The sequence below is a fragment of the Furipterus horrens genome, unplaced genomic scaffold, assembly GCF_987537825.1.
Source record: "Furipterus horrens unplaced genomic scaffold, mFurHor1.1.pri manual_scaffold_4, whole genome shotgun sequence".
Classification (NCBI taxonomy): Eukaryota; Metazoa; Chordata; class Mammalia; order Chiroptera; family Furipteridae; genus Furipterus; species Furipterus horrens.
The window spans coordinates 50,068,244-50,085,433 of NW_028327174.1; the positions used below are offsets into that span (position 1 = coordinate 50,068,244).

Here is a 17,190-nt window from a genome sequence, read left to right on the forward strand (position 1 = left end):
ATAATGATATTGTTTTATTCTTCTTTGTAAGTGACCCAGTGCCTAGAACAACGCTTAGCACTCATTGAGCATTTATGTCAATTTAGTGAATGAAAAGAGAGCAGATATTTGGATGGTCTGCTTCTAATTGAATATTTGAAAGAATTCAATAGGAAGCAGCACACAGTGTAGTGCCCTAACTAGCTGGATGACGAACTTACTCTTCTGTTTCTTTTTTTTTTAATTTTAATTTTTTAAAGTATATTTTCTTGATTTTGTTGTTACAGTAGTTCCAGTTTCTTTCCCCTTTGCTCCCCTCTGCCCAGTAACCCCCTTCCCTCCATCAATCCCACGCCACCTTAGTTCATGTCCATGGGTCAGGCATATAAGTTCTTTGGCTTCACCCTTTCCTATATTATTCTTAACATCTCTCTGTGTATTTCGTACCAACCAATTATGCTTCTTAGTCCCTGCATCATTTCCCAATTTCTATCCCTCCCGCCTCCGAGCTGACACACTCCAAATGATCCCCATACCTATGATTCTGTTCCTATTCTGGTTTGCTTAGTTGGATTTTGTTTTTATTTTTTAGACTCAGTTGTTGATAGTTGTGAGCTTGTTATCATTTTAGTGTTCATAGTTTTGATCTTCTTTTTCTTAAGTAACTCCCTTTGACATTTCATATAATAACAGCTTGGTGATGATAAGCTCCTTTAGTTTCACCTTATCTGGGAAGCACTTCATCTGCCCTTCCATTCTAAATGATAGCTTTGCTGGATAGAGTAATCCTGGTTGCAGGTTGCCTTTCATCACATTGAATACTGCTTGCCAGTCCCTTCCTGCCTACAAAATGTCCTCTGAGAAATCAGCTGGTAGTCCTATAGGCATCCCCCTGTAGGCAAATCTTGGCTTCTCTCTTGCTGCCCCAAGGACTCTGTCTTTATCTTTCGCCTTTGGCATCTCTGTCATGATGCATCTGGTGTGGTCCCCTCTGGGTCCAGCTCACCTGGGACCCTCTGTGTTTCCTGGTCCTGTGTGTCCATCTCCTTTGCAAAATTTGGGAAGTTTTCCTCATTTTTTTCAATTCTTGCTTCCTCATTCTGCACTGGTTGACTGTTTTTTTCTTCCTTATGTTCCAAATCATTGATTTGAACCCCGGTTTCTTTCCCTTCACCATTGATTTTGTGTGGATTTTCCTTCGTTTCACTTAGCATAGCCTTCACTTCTTCTGTTTATGTGTTTGCTGTACTCAAGCATGTCTGTCAAGCCTCTGAGCATCTTTATCACCAGTGTTTTAAATTCTGCTTCTGTTAGGTTGGTTATCTCCTTGTCGCTTAGTTCTCCCACTGTAACCTTGAACCGTTTCCCCTTTTGGGCCATACTTCTCTCTCTCCTCATTCTGACAGGCTCCTGTGTTTGTTTGCCTCCACGTCCCAGGTAGAGCTGTCGCTCCTGTTATGTTGTAAGGGGGGGGCTCCCGTTATGTTGTAAGTGGGGTTATGTTGGAGGGGTCCTAGAGGGAACAACACCCCAGCCCAGCACTTGACCCTTTTCCAGGCACCGCTCCCACTTCTGCACCAGACTGGCACCCCTCTAGCTGCTGCCCTGGCTGCTGTTCCCAGAGTGGGTGGGTCTGCAGACGTTGTAGGACCATGGGGGCCCTTTAAACAATCGGACTCTGCTGAGAGACTGGCAGTTTCTGCCTCCACCCCAACCCCCACTGGTCTGCACAGTCAGAAGCAATGAGGCTTGATTTTCCCCAGTGCTGGGACTGTGAGCTTCGAGGTCTGGTGAGGAGCTGGGGATGCTCCCCAGGTGTTCCTCCTGACTTTTTAAAACGTGGGACTGTGCTTTCCGCTGGCCCACAGCTACTGCTGCCACCACACTGCGTCCTCTCTGCCCCGACTCTGCCCCTCCTACCTGTCTGGATGAGTATTTCTCCTTTACATCTTTGTTTGCTGGACTTCCAAGTAATTTGATTTTTCTGGAACTTCTGGTTGTTTCTAGTTTTGAGGTAGTTGTATTCCTTCTTAGTTGTGGAGGGAGATGCAGTGTGTCTGTCTACATCTCCATCTTGGCCGTAAGTCTCTTCTGTTTCTTTAGATCTGTAAATAATACGATTGGATTAGATTAGGCAGTATTAACCAGGGGTCAGTGGGCCCCAAGGTATTTTTGACCCCTCACACCACGCAAAGTTAAAAATCAAAGAACCAATGACCTTGTAGAGATTTACTATACTACTCCATAAAGTGTACTGTAACTGCAGTAGTAAGTATGTGGACACTAAAACTGCATGGTGCCTGTGGCTGTATGCATTCATATACACTCTCGAGTTTGTCCAGATTCACTTATGCTTTGGCCTCAAAAGATAAAAACATGACGACAGATTCTGATTAATTTTTTTAATGCTGATTATCTAAATTCTCAGCTTGTAGCCGCTCCTAATAGACAGCTGGCCAGGGGGTTGAGCACTTCACAAATGCAAAATATTGGCTAGGAAGGTACACATATATTATGGGTTCTGTCCTTGACCGGTATGTTTTAGTTGGTTGGGCGTGGTCCTGAAAGATCCCAGATTCCATTCAGACAGGACACAAGCCTGGGTTGCGATTCGGTTCTTTCTGTCACGATTGGTTGCCTAAGAAAGGCAAGCCATCCATGTTTCTCTCTCACATCAATGTTTCTCTCCCTCTCCTTTTCCCTCTCTTCCTCTCTCTCTAAAAATAAATAAAATCTTAAAAAAAAAAAAAAAGTGGTTCTGGCTTTGGGGAGGTTGGGAATCTGACCACGAAGTCACAGGAATATTTAACAGAAAGATTCGACGGGCGGTGAGGCTGACCGCAGCTGCAGATGGATACAGACGGCTGAGATCATAAAACCGACTCAGCAATGGACTTAGGCGGTGTGTCCTGGGTACGTGGCCGGGGTAGAGAACCCTCGACTCGCCCTGAGCCAGGCCTGGGCGGTGCTTTCTCCCCGCGCCGCCCCCCCCACCCCGCCCCCGGCCTCCATGCCTCCCAGGAGGCTGAGCGGCCACCAAATCCAGACATCCCAGTGTTTCCTCGCAGCGGGTTGATCTGAAATGGCCTTTTTGTTGTAAAACTTGGGTCTGAAAGGAGGCAAAGGGGAAAGTGGTGGAAAAATTCATGGGGTGGAGACGTCAGCGGCGAAAGGGAGGGCGACCTGGGAGACCAGGATCAAGAGAGAAAATCTCCTCCTGCGGTTCCCTTGGAGGCGCCCGCCTTCGGTCACCTCTGAGAGTTTCGGTTCTTTTCGGCAGTTCCAGCTGGGGCACAATACTCCCAGCGCGCTATTCCCCATCCCCAAGCCGCCCGCTTTCTCTGGGCAATGGCAGTTCTGCACGTGGACGCCAGTTCCCGTCCCACCCATCCCCGCTTTAATCTACGAGCTTGTTTCGAACCCACTCCTCCAATCCTTCCCCTTCCTTGTTATCCCAGTCCCCGGCGACGCCCGAGCTCCCTCAACTCAGGCGTGAGGGACTTAGTCACCAGAGGAACGGTAACCCAAATGACCAGAGACCGCCTCCTCCCCGGCGCCTTTCCACTCGCACGCCGGGTTCGCGCCGGCGCGAGCACGCGCCCTGTGAGCTGGCTGGCTGGCGCGCACGCGCCCGAGCGCGCTCCGGGGCGGGGCGAACGGCTCGAGCCCTGACGAGGTCGGTGTAGATCCGCTGGCACTCCGGCCCCTAGCCGCGCCTGCGATCCCCAGTCCGCCCGCCGACCGAGGAGAGAAGTGGGGAAAGGGGAGGGCGGAGGCTGGGAGGTGTCCGACTGTGGGAGAGCCGAGGGAGCAGCGCGGGGGCGACGGCAGCGTCTCTCGAAGAGGCGAAGCAGACAGCGGAGCTCCTTTCCTCTTCTCAGACCCCGGAGCGTCCGGGACGCAGAGCCCGGAACTGGGGGGACGCGGCGACTGCGGGGGCCCAGCGTAGGTGAAGCTGAGCGTGCTGGGTGGAGGAGGTTGGTGGGGGATAAAGGGGGCACAGAGGTGCACAGAGCGGGCTTGAGGGAGGGCACTGGGGAAGGGGTCGTTGTTGGGGGTTGGGTACGGAGAGGAGGGGACGTGAGCCCTTGGGACTTGGAGTAGTCAGATGGTGAAAGGTTTTTGGGGTCTGCGGCGGGCCGAAACACACCGGTCAGAGTTAGGGTGTTTGCAAAAGCATAGGCCGGAGAAACAATGGAGTGAGGGGGTTTTCTGGTGTGACCGTGAGTGGAGTACTGGATTTTAAGAAACAGCAAGAGATGGAAAATATTGAAAGAATGGGTTATTTGGGAGAAATGCAATGAATTGGGAATGCAGTTGCGATGCGTAAGGTCATCTGAGTGGGTGCCGGAGGTCCTTAAGAGTTGGGGGCAAAGTGGAGGCCCTGGCCACGTAGCTCAGTTGGTTAGAGCGTCGTCCTGATGAGCTAAGGTTGTGGGTTCGATGCCTGGTCAGGGCACATAGAAGAATCAGCCATTGAAATCCGTGTTTCTCTTTCTCTTCCTCTCTCTCTAAATCAATTTTTAAAACGTGGGATTTGAAAATAAGAGATAGAAGAACATTTGAGAGGAGGAAGAGAACGAAACATAATGCGAAGTGGAGCAGAGAAATGAAATAGATGTGGTTTGGGCTTCAATTCAGGTAGAAGGGTACAGCCGGTTAGAGAGCATGGGGTAGGTGTACTAGAGTGGCATCTGCCTCCTAATTCATCCAGGATGATTGAGTTCTTTTAGAAGGTGGATCTTCCTCAGGCTTGTCCCTCTGCTAAGGAGTGCAAGCTGTTCTTTTAATAATTTGGTTTTCATTTGTAGTCCGTTTCATTGAAAAAGCGTGCCTGAAATAGTTATTTCTCTTCTGTTCAGCGGGTTATGTACGTAATTTATGTGTGGTTAATGAAGCAGGAGAGGACAGGTAACCAGAAACAGGCATCTTGCTTTTGAGTCAGGTCAGGGATAATGCAGAGTTCAGGGTGTTTGGGGGAGAACCAAGACCAAAAGGTGATGAATAGCCTTGATAAAATCAAAGTTATCTGTACTTTGTTAGAATTGCAGTTTCTCACTGAGAAAACTTCATGTACTATCTGCTACTGGTTTTAAGTTCATGGGAGAGAGCTTGGGTGCTGCCTCAAGAAATTCTTAATGCTGATTTCAGATTATCAGGCTGTCTTAAACCTTTTAGTTTGAATGAAGGTGATTTGAAAATCACCTTACTTGAAAACATTGTGGGAAAATATTTCTGGAGTTATGATCTTTGCATTTCCTTGAGACTTGGATTTCCAGACTAAATTTTGAGTGGTATTAGATAACAAGGTTACTGATTTTGAAATTGTAGTTACCTTTATGAGTTCATAAATAATCCATGTTATGCTTTGTATTTGTTGGGCATTAAGTTTTGCTGACTCATGTAAGATTTCTGGGAATTCATCAGTTTACCTTTATTTGTCCGTTAGGTCTTGGATAGTAGCATTAGGTCACTTTATAAAGGTCCAAAAATAATCATCTAAATTGTCACTTTCCTTATATGCCATAAAGACTGAACAAAGCAAGGAGTGAGTACAGTGTCCTTATTAGTGATAAGGTGGCTCCTTATTGACCTCTTTCAGTGGGCTAGGTAAGGTGCTAAGATTGTTATGGATGCATTATCTCATTTAATTTTTTTTGAAGATTTTATTTATTTTTAGAGAGAGGAGAAGGGAGAGGAGAAAGAGAAGGAGAGAAGCATCCATCAGTTGCCTCTCCTACATGCCCTGAACGGGACCAAACCTGCAACCAGCGACCTTTGTCTTTGCAGGACAATGCTCAGCTAACTGAGCCACACCAGTCAGGGCTATCTCATTTAATTTAATCCTCACAATTATTTCCTATTTTGTAAACTAAGAGGTGAAATAACTTACTGAGGCCACAGAGCTAGTAATTAAAGCTGGAATCAGACCCAGCTCTGTTGGATGTCTTTACATCTTCAGTGCCTGGTGGGTCTTCCAGGTTTGTCCCTCCTCCAATCTCGATTGTAGTACAAGCAGCATGAATTGGTTGCAAGTTGGGTCTGATACGATATTAGTGATTTAGATGAAGGTTGGGTTAGTGGGCCATATCTGTAGAGTTAACTGGATGTTTGCTCCTGTGATTTAATAAATCTGTGGTCCTGAAAATAGCGTTAAAACATCTTGCTAGGGATTTGCCCTGTGAGCACACTTAATCTTCTGCTTAGCGTACTGCTGAAGTACTGTGCACATGTGGCGCTCTTCCTTGTAGAAGTCAAGACAGCCAGTTGTGGAACCAAAACCAGTTCACACTGGAAAACAATCAAAAACTGCTGAGTGCTCACGTGCCCTCCAAGCACCTGTTGAGTCCACAATTGGTACTGGCATTATATCTAAATATAGCTAGGATTCTCTTAGAAACCCCAAGTGGAACAACTAGAACTGAGAGAAACAGCTGGGGCCTGAGGGAGGAGCCATAGGTTACTGGCCAAAACATCAGCATAGCCCCTGGAGGCCCATACAGGAGCAGCAAAGGCAGGTATTAGTAAATGGCAGGAAGGGAGGGAATTATTTGTTGAGCATTTATGTATTCTAGGCATTGACTCAGTGTGTTTTTAATATAAATATTACCTTATAAAATCTTCAAACAATCCTTAAAGGTAGGTATAAACATGATCCCTATTTTTCAGATGAGGCCCAGAAAGGTTAAATAACTTGTACAAAGTCAGTTAATAGCAGTGAAGGAAGTTTGTATTATTATTGTTGTTATTTTAAATTGCTGCTTGTAGTTTCCCTCTGTAGAACAACCATATTAAAATCGGGATCTTAAAAGTCACTCTTCAGGATCCATTGTGCTTCTTTGTGAGAAGTAAAACTGGTTATTTCAATCTTGCTGCTTCCATTGGAGACGGGAAGGAAAAGCTTTTTTTAAAAATTTTTAAAAAGATTTTATTTATTTTTAGAGAGAGGGGAAGGGAGGGAGAAAGAGAGGGAGAGAAACATCCATGTGTGAGAGATACATCCATCCGTTGCCTCTCACAAGCCCCTACCTGTGGACCTGGTGCTCATTCATTTAACAAATAACCTCTTGTAGAATATAATTCAGCTTCTTCAGTTGCTTGGTATAAATCTGTAGCAACATAAAAATGGCATGTCCATCCCTCCTGTATTCTGAGATTTAAAAAAAAAAAACTTACTTTAAACATCTAATGTTTTATTATTTTTAGCAAACTGGGGATACTTTAAAAAAAATTATCCTCACCCAAGGATATGTTTATTGATTTTAGAGAGAGAGGAAGTGGGGGTGGTAGCACATCAGTGTGAGAGAGAAACATTGACTGGTTGCTTCCCATGTGCATCCTGACTGGGGATCAAATCCGCAACTTTTTCTTGTATGGGACAATGCTCCAAGCAACTAGGCCACCCGGCCAGGGCTATTCTGAGATCTTGACTTTCAGGTAAGTCATCCAGGCTCTGGAGGATGACAGTGGAGCAGGCCCGTTACAGACTTCTGCCTCCTCTACAGATATATTTTTGCCACAAAAATTTGATGATTGTTCTTGCTTGATTACTTTTTAAAAATTGTGGTAAATTATACTTAACAAAACTTACCATTTAAACCATTTTTTAAGTATATTTTATTGGTTATGCTATTACAGTTGTTCCAATTTTTTCCCCCTTTGCCGCAGTCTGCCCAGTACCCCACTTCCCTCCAGCAATCCCCCCACCCCAGGTCATGTCCATGGGTCATGCATGTAAGTTCTTTGGCTTCATCCTTTTCTATACTATTCTTAACATCACACTGTCTATTTTGTTCCTACCAATTATGCTTCTTAATCCCTGCAGCATTTCTCCCCTTACCCCCTCCCAGCTGATAACCCTCCAGATAAGCACTATACCTATGATTCTGTTCCTGTTCTGGTTGTTGGCTTAGTTTGTTTTTGTTTTTTAGGTTCTGTGTTGATAGTTGTGAGTTTCTTGTCATTTTAATATTCATACTTTTGACCTTTTTCTTATATAAGTCCCTTTAACATTTATGTAATAATGGCTTGGTGATGATGAACTCCTTTAGCTCTACCTTGTCTGGGAAGCACTTTATCTGCCCTTCCATTCTAAATGATAGCTTTGCTGGATAGAATAATCTTGGTTGTAGGTCCTTGCTTTTCATCCTTTGAATACTTTTGCCAGTCCCTGCTTGCCTGCAAAGTTTCTTTTGAGAGATCAGCTGATAGTCTTATGGGAACTCCTTTGTAGCTAACTCTTCTTTTCTCTTGCTGCTTTTAAGATTCTCTCTTTATCTTTAACCTTTGGCATTTTAATTATGATGTATCTTGGTGTGGTCCCCTCTGGGTCCGGCCTACCCGGGACTCTCTGTGCTTCCTGGAATTGTATGTCTATTTCCTTTGCCAAATTAGGGAAGTTTTCCTTCATTATTTTTTCATATACGTTTTCAATTTCTTGCTCTTCCTCTTCTCTTTCTGGGACCCCTATGGTTTGGATTTGACACATTTAAAGTTGTCCCAGAGGTTCACAAGCCTCTCCTCATTTTTTTCAATTCTTGTTTCCTCATTCTGTACTGGTTGACTGTTTTTTTCTGCCTTATGTTCCAAATCATTGATTTGAACCCCTATTTCCTTCCCTTCACCATTGGTTTTGTGTTGATTTTCCTTCGTTTCACTTAACATAGCCTTCACTTCTCTTATGCATTTGCCATACTTAAGCATATCTGTCAAGCCTGTGAGCATCTTTATCATCAGTGTTTTAAATTCTGCGTCTGTTAGGTTGTCTATCTCCTCATCTGTTAGGTTGGCTATCTCCTGGTCACTTAGTTCTCCCACTGGAACCTTGATCCGTTCCCCCCTTTTCGGCCATACTTCTCTGTCTCCTCATCTTGACAGGCTCCTGTGTTTGTTTGCCTCTGTGTCATAGGTAGAGTTGTCCCTCCTGTTATGTTGTAAGGGGCAGAGTCTTAGGAATTCGTTAGTACAGGGCGACCTATTTCACCACGTTGTGGCGCTGTATGCGGGGGAGGGGTCTGAGAGGGAACAATGTCGCTTGCCCAGCACTCACCCCTTTTCCAGGTACTTCTCCCACTTCTGTATGGAACTGGTGCCTCTCTAGCTGTTGCCCTGGCTGTCGTTCCCAGAGCGGACGTTCTAGGACTGTGAGGGCTCTTTAAACAAGCGGACTCTGCTGAGAGACCGGCAGTTTCTGCCTCCACCCCAACCCTCACTGGTTTGCACAGTCAGAAGCAATGAGGCTTGATTTTCCCTGGTGCTGGGACTATGAGCTTCGGGGTCTGGCGAGGAGCTGAGAATGCTCCCCAGGTGTCCCTCCTGACTTTTTAAAACCTGTAACTGTGTTTTCTGCCAGCCTGCCGCTGCCACCACTGCTGCCACCACCACACTGCGTCCTCACCGCCCCCGGCTCTGCCCCGTCCTACCTGTCTGGATGAGTATTTCTTCTTTATATGTTTGTTTGTTGGATTTCTATGCAGTGTGATTTTCTGGAACTTCTGGTTGTTTCTAGTTTTGAGGTAGTTGTATTCCTTCTTAGTTGTGGAGGGAGACTCAGCTTGTCCTCTACACCTCCATCTTGGCTGGAAGGCTGGTTCTTTCTCCCTCTCTTTCATCCTCATTTCCCCTCTCTCTAAAATAAATCAAATCTTAAAAAAAGAAAATCCTAAAGCAAAGCAGTTTGGGTGGGCCTGTAGATTGGTCCATAGGTTCGTTGGGGGGCGGTTGTGGAGTCTCTAGGGATTCCAAGGGCCGATCAAACAGTATTAGCCAGATTGATGGAGTCCCAGATATGGCATCAGATATGGCACCAGCTTGCTGGCTCTGTGGAAGGAGGAATCAGAAAAGGGACAACGGCCTCTATTGGCCTTGATGCCAGACACTTCAGACACTTCAGTTTCTCCCTGTGTACCAGTGGTGCCTTTCTAGCTGCTACACTGGTGCTGGAGCTCAGAGGGAGTGAGTCTGAGTAGGTGAGTCCCAGTGTGGTTTCTTTAAAAACTGCTTGGGGCTCCAGCAGTTTCTTCAACAGGCTCAGTCCCCATTGGTTTTTGCAGCCAGAAGTTGTGGGGACTTATCTTCTTGGCACTGGAACCCTGGAACCCTGAGCTGGGTGACCTGGTGTGGGGCTGGGACTTCTCGCTCCTGAGGTATTCCTCCCAAATTGTTATCCACCACGCGTGGGTGAGAGGTCCGCCCATTCTGCGTCTGCGCCCCTCCTACCTGTCTCGATGGATGTGGTTTCTTTCATTCTGTAGTTGTAAAACTTCCATTCAACTCCATTTTTGACGGTTCTGGCTGATGGTGGTTCTGTATTTTAGCTGTAATTTTGATGCGGTTGTGCGAGGAGACGAGCCATGTCTGCCTACTTTGCCATCTTGCCCAGATCCCCCTAAACCACTTTTAAGTGTACATTTCAGTGGCATTAAAGTGTAATCGCATTGCTATGCAACCATAACCACCATGTACCTCCAGAACACTTTTTATCTTACCAAATAGAAACTCTGTATCTACTAAACAGTAACGCCCTATTTTCTTTTCCCAGCTCCTGGCTACCACCATTCTACTTTCTGTCTCTGTGAATATAACTACTCTGGATACCTCATATAAATGGAATCATAGAATTTGTCTATTAGTGTCTGGCATATTTAGCACAATGTCCTCAAGGTTCATTGTTTTAGCCTGTGTCAGAATTTTGTTCCCTTTTAGGACTGCATTATATTCCACAGTATGTGTATACCACACTTTGCTGATCTGTTTGTCAATAGATACTTGGATTGTTTCCACCTTTTGGCTATTGCAAATAATTCTGCTGTGAGCATTGGTATATAAATATCTGATTGAGTTTTTGCTTTCAGTTCTTTTGGGTATCAACCTAGAAGTGGGATTTCTGGGTCATATGGTAATTCTGTGTTTGATATTTTTAAGGAAGCTTGGTTACTTGTAAATGGTGGTTTTATGATGTGTTTACCTGAAAGTAGTGCTTGGCCTTATGTTTGAGGGATGATGTTTCCTCTACTAATGTCTTCTGTACTGTTTGTAGGACACTTATCCTGGGAATAATTCAAAAGGAAATGATTTACTCAGTTTTCATGGCTTTCTCTTAGTTTCTGCCTACTTATATTTATCATGACATCTGGCAGGCACATTAAAATATGTTTCAATTTAGCAATAAAAGTACTTTTGAAAATCTTTTAGACATTTCAGCTGGAATAAAACGGGAGTTTCTGTTCTATAGTGTGAAATGTATCTGATGTGGAAGGAACCATTTGTTATATGCAGCTCTTTTCAGTCATACCTGTAAATGTGGGTAATCATTTCAAAAACATTATCTGTATGTATATGTGAAAAACATGTCAGTAGTGTAGAGCATTCAGTTTACTTTGCTGCCTTTGATTGAAATTTAAGGTACTCTTTTAAATTTTAAAATGTTTTACCTTTATGGGCTACTGATTACTGCTTATCTTTGGTATCCCTTCCTCATTCATTGAATAGGTTTTAGTGTCTGCTATATGCTTTAAATATGTCAAGAAGGTAGCTGTAATACAGGAAGTAAAATGGGCTGAAGTCATTTGTTTGACTCCATTTTTTCCACTCCCTTCATATGTGAGAGAAAGTTGACACACAGTACCAACACAGTAGGTAGAAGTAGTTGCAGACTGACAGTGAACTGTCTCTGAGCATGAGCCTAACCTCTCATGTCATTTTTTCTAAATGCCACCAGGAGGTTAATTATCCATGTATCTTGCTTCTTGAGATTGTTGGGTTCCAAAGGGACTTCAGGTTCATGTGCCGTTTTCTGGGAATCTCATAGGAGATTTTGTAAGCCCATACTTACCTTGGAGGTGGTGTGTTGATTCTGAAATATTTCTAAAGATTTAACGTTTGTAAACACCCTTTCTTTAGGTTACTGGATATTGAAGGTTGGTCAGAGGCCAGCATTTAGTATCCATGTTCAAATCTACCATGGCAGCGTTTAAGAGTGGGTTCCTGAAATATATACAGCATCTTCAACACAGATCCAGGCCCTTAAAACATTCTGTAGGGTCTGAGGATGTAGGCATTCGCTAAAGCCATTCTGTAGTTGTCGTTATGACAAATTTGTGCTTAGGGGTTAGCAAAGTATTCTTACTAGTTTAAACCCTAAATAATAACCTTAGGTTGCTGGTTAAGAGGATTTTTACATTACTTAATTAGCAAAATGACATGATTATTAGTTGTGGAGAGTATGCATGTGTGTTCTTTAGAATTGGCTAAAGAGGATTGGGACTGAGGAGAAGAAGGAGGTGTTTGATGAGGCAATTATATGATTGTAGATGAATCATTATAGATTCGTGAAGATATGTTTTGTATTTGAAGATGCTGCCAATGATGTTAGTTCCTACTGACCTGTATAGGAGTGAAAAGATAATTTTGAAAAAACCTGCAGTCTTCCCTTTCTTGAGTACACATGATCTGTCCAGTAGTAAATGATTTGCTGTTGTTTTAAGACTAAAACTGCCAGTAGAGCAGTACTTTTCATAAAAGTAGCCACTTGGTCTCTGCTTATAGCATGCCAGTGTGTTCAGCTCACTGCTGGCTCTTCCTGGTTATCTTCTATTACATTGAGTTGAAATATACATTAGCATATGATGGAAGTGACTGACTCTTCAGCCTACTTCGTTTGGTTATCCTCTTATGTCTTTATAGTAAATTGCCTTCATAGCTTCCCTGCATGTCCTGCACAAGCGCTCAAAACAAGGATCTCATCATAAGAAGCTTCCACGGATTTGATGAAAACGATGAAACTTGACTATAACTAAGATGGAATGACAGGAAGCTAAAGTATTGTACCCGAATAGTAGGTGGTCCAGAGCCACCCCAGACTAAATCAGCCATTTAGCTTAGATACAAACTTGTTGTTTTGTTATATCATACTAGTCAGTAACCAGTAGGTTTCTTGAGATGGGTTTATCTAATTTTTTGTTACGTGGACAGGGCTTTAAACAAGGCTTTATTGGGTAATCTTTTTCACCTTTGTCACTATTCAAAGGTTGTACATTTTTTATGGCAGTCTTTTACAGGTTGATATTTGACATTTGTCATTTGTTTGCCTATCTGTGATGTTATGATCCTATAAGTTAGACTACAAGGTATTAATATGTGATGCCATGTAACTTGGGAGCAGATGCTCTTGAAACAATGCAACAGCAATGATGACTAAATTTGTGTTTGGGCATCTAATTTGATTACATAGGGAAAGCTCCTGAAAAAAGACGAATATTTGATACCTTCATCCTGATTCCTTTTACTTGAAGTCTTAACATTTAAGTAGAATTATATTCAGTTTTTACATGATTACATTTTTGATTGGGCAGTAAAGCTGAGGACATATCCTTTCACACACTACTGGCTAATCATTTCCATTGTGAAATAATCCTAAGTATATTATTAAAGTTCTTGGCAGATGAACTTTTTGAGGCCTGAAATGTGGATTTACTGAGTGGTGTTGGTTATAATCAGGCTAATACTAAGAGTTATTTATAATATTCCCATATTGTAATATTTTCCTTCTAATTTCTTATTAAAATAGGGAAGCTGTATGACATGTTAAGAGCACAGACCTGTTAGCTGTATCACATAAAAGTTGCTGTATCACATAATAAGTAGGATTATAAATAGCTGGGCATAAAATTAATTGTTGGGGAGAGGGGCTATGAGGGTCAACAACAACAATTAAAGAGGAGTCCAATTATTTTGCACAGATCTGGCTTTGAATTTCTGCTCCTCTACTACTTCCTCTGGTGACTTGGACAAGTCATTTAATTTCTTGGAGCCTGTGTTTTTGAATCTGCAAAATTGGTGTACATACAGTATTCCTTCACTTATCATGGGTATTACGTTCTAGACCCCCCGCAATAGGTGAAAATCCACGAAATAGGAACCTTACATTTATTTTAGTATTTACATATATTTTAAGGCTTTATAAACCCTTCCCACACACTTATAAACCATTCCCAGTCCCTTATTAACCTTTCCCACTCCCTTATTAACCTTTTCCATACTTTTATAAACACTACTTATGTTCTTAAACATATTCTACACTCTTAAACCTACATAACCTTAACAACATACGTATATAGTACTGCAAAGTCCTGCGATACAGCGAAAAATCCGCAATAAATAATTAAATATATTTTAAAAAATCCCATGGTACAGTGAGGCTGCTATAAGTGAACCGCGATACAGTACAGAGAGGGACTACATACTGTAGTAGTAATTCCTACCACAGAGTTGTCATGACTGTTGAATATTTTTTTGAGGTGAATTTTTTTTTGAAATTTATGTAACATAAAAATTCTTTTAAAGTATACAACACAGTGGTATTTGTTACATTCACAATGTTGTACAACCATCATTCTATCTAGTTCCGAACTTTTGCATCACCCAAGGGACATGTGGTTCCCATTAAGCACTTTTCATTCTCCCCTCCCCCTCTCTCTTGGTAACTACCAGTCTGCTTTCTGTCTCTACAAATTTATCTATTCTGGATATTTTAAATACATGTAGTCATATAGTAAGTGACGTTTTGTGTCTGGCTTCTTCCGATTAGTGTAATGTTTTTGAGGTTCATCCATGTTGTAGCAGGTATCAGTACTTCATCTTTTTATAGCTGAATACTATTCCATTGTATGGCTATATCACATATTGTTTATCCATTTATCTGTTGATGGACAGTTCTGTCATTTCCACCTTTGCTTATTGTGAATAATGTACCAGTATTTGTTTGAATACCTGTTTTCAGTTCTTTTGGGTCTATACCTGAGAATGGAATTGCTGGGCCATATAATAGTTCTATATTTAACTTTTTGAGGGACTGTCATACTGTTTTCCACAGAGACTGCACTATTTTACATTCCACCAGCAATGTTAGAGGGTTCCAGTTTCTCCACATCCTTGTCAACACTTGTTATTTTCCTTTTATTTGATTGTAGCCATCTCAGTAAGTGTGAAGTCGTATCTAATTATGAATTTCATTTGCGTTTTCTTAGTAACTAATGATGCATCTTTTCATGCACTTATTGGTCATTTGTGTATCTTCTTTGGAGAGATGTCTAAGTCCTATGCACTTGTTAAAAATTGGATTGTCTTTTTGTTGAGTTATGATCATTGAATTAAAAAAATACTTTATTAATTTATTTTTAGAGAGGAGAAAGGAGGGAGAAAGAAAGGGAGAGAAACATTGATGTGCAAGAGAAACTTTGATCTGTTGCTTCTTACCCACCATCAACTGGGACCTGGCCCACAACACAGGCGTGTGCCCTGACTGGGAATAAAACCACTGACCTTTCAGTCTGCAGGCCAGCGCTCAGTCCACTGAGCCACACCAACCAGGGCATGACCATTGAATTTTAATGGCTATAAAACATTTAGCTCAGTGAGTACATAGAGTATGTAATGAGTAATGATTAGCTAATAATATAGCTAGGATTATTTTTGCTATGTGTGGTCTGAATTGGAAGGCTGAAAAACATTGTCTGGCTTTTCTTTTTTTTTAAGTGTATTTTATTGATTATGCTATTACAGTTGTCTCATTTTTTTCCCTTTGTCCCCCTCCACCTGGTACAACCCTTCCCTCCAACAATCTCCCCCTTAGTTCATGTTCATGGGTCATGCATGTAAGTACTTTGGCTTCTCCATTTCCTTTACTGTTCTTAATATCCCCATGTCAATTTTTGTTTTTTGTTTTTGTTTTTTTTCACTTGTGAGAATTTAACAAACTCCCCTCCATGTGGCTTCAAGCTATCAGCACACAGGCCCCACCAACACTTTTAATCTTCTCTTCGACTCTTCTGCTGAAGAATTTGGCCTTCACAAATGACAGGCTGCTTTGGGAGCTTTCCCTTCCCCAGAACTTTGTAGTAGCCCGATTGTACCACATCAATGACGGGAGCGACTCTGGTCTTGCTTTTCGCAACATTTACCCATGTCTGCTCACTGACCAAGGTCCACAGTTTGTCAAGGCTGACAGTGGGGCAGAAGCTCTGGTTCCTCTTTAAGTGGAAATGCCTCATACCAACTTTCCCAAAGTAGCCTGGTTGATACTTGTCGAAGTTGATCCTGTGATGATGCAAGCCACCAGCATTACCTCAGCCTCCTGGGTGCTTCCTGTGCTTGCCCATATGGTCATGGCCGTGGCTCACGTGGCCCCTAAGTTTCCAGGTCTTCCTCAGTCTGGATGACATGTTGATGGCCGAAATGCAAGAGGGCTTGTTTTTTGTTTTTTAAGTATATTTTATTGATTATGCTGTTACAGTTGTCCCAAATTCTTACCCCTTTGCTCCCCTCTGCCCAGTACGCCCCCTCCCCTTGAGCAATCCCACCTTCCTTAGTTCATGACCATGGGTCATGCATATAAGGTCTTTGGCTTCACCTTTTACTATATTATTCTTAACTTCCCCCTGTCTATTTTGTACCAATCAATTGTGCTTCTTAATCCCTGCACCATCTCCCCATTTCTCCCCCTTCCCCCTCCCAGCTGATAACCCTCCAAATCATCCCCATACCTATGATTCTGTTCCTATTCTGGTTTGCTTAGTTTGTTTTTGTTTTTGTTTTTATTTTTTAGGTTCAGTTGTTGATAGTTGTGAGTTTGTTGTCATTTTAACGTTCATAGTTTTGATCCTCTTTTTCTTAACTAAGTCCCTTTAACATTTCATATAATAATGGCTTGGTGATGAGGAACTCCTTTAGCTTTACCTTGTCTGGAAAGCACTTCATCTGACCTTCCATTCTAAATGATAGCTTTGCTGGATAGAGTAATCTTGGTTGTAGATCCTTGCTTTTCATCCTTTGAATACTTTTGCCAGTCCCTGCTCGCCTGCAGTTTTTTTTTTTTTTTTTTGAGAAATCAGCTGATAGTCTTATGGGCATTACTTTATAGGTAACTTTTCTTTTCTCTTGCTGCTTTTAAGAATCTTTTTATCTTTAACTTTTGACATTTTAATTATGATGTGTCTTGTGGTCCTCTTTGGGTCCAACTTGTTTGGGACTTTCTGTGCTTCCTGGACTTGTATGTCTATTTCCTTTGTCAAATTAGGGGAGTTTTTTTTTTTTTTTTTCATTATTTTTTCAAATAAGTTCTGGTATTCCTATGATTTGGATGTTGGCACTTCTGGAGATGTCCCAGAGTCTTTTTAAAGTCTCCTCATTTTGAACTCTGCATTTGATAGGTTG

At 42.4% G+C, this 17,190-nt stretch overlaps 1 protein-coding gene and 1 pseudogene across 4 annotated transcripts in view; one reads left to right on the top strand and one right to left on the bottom strand.

Moving 5' to 3' along the window:
• The first annotated feature begins 3,590 nt into the window (after positions 1–3,590).
• SPATS2 (spermatogenesis associated serine rich 2) overlaps positions 3,591–17,190 on the top strand; it is a 112,384-nt gene continuing 98,784 nt past the window's right edge. Inside the window, exon 1 of one of the 4 annotated variants that reach the window (XM_090273117.1) lies at positions 3,591–3,655. The gene's annotated coding sequence lies outside the window, so the exon portion shown is untranslated. The other 3 variants (XM_090273116.1, XM_090273115.1, XM_090273113.1) reach the window with 3 other exon arrangements.
• On the bottom strand, positions 15,752–16,199 carry LOC150011710 (large ribosomal subunit protein uL15 pseudogene; annotated as a pseudogene).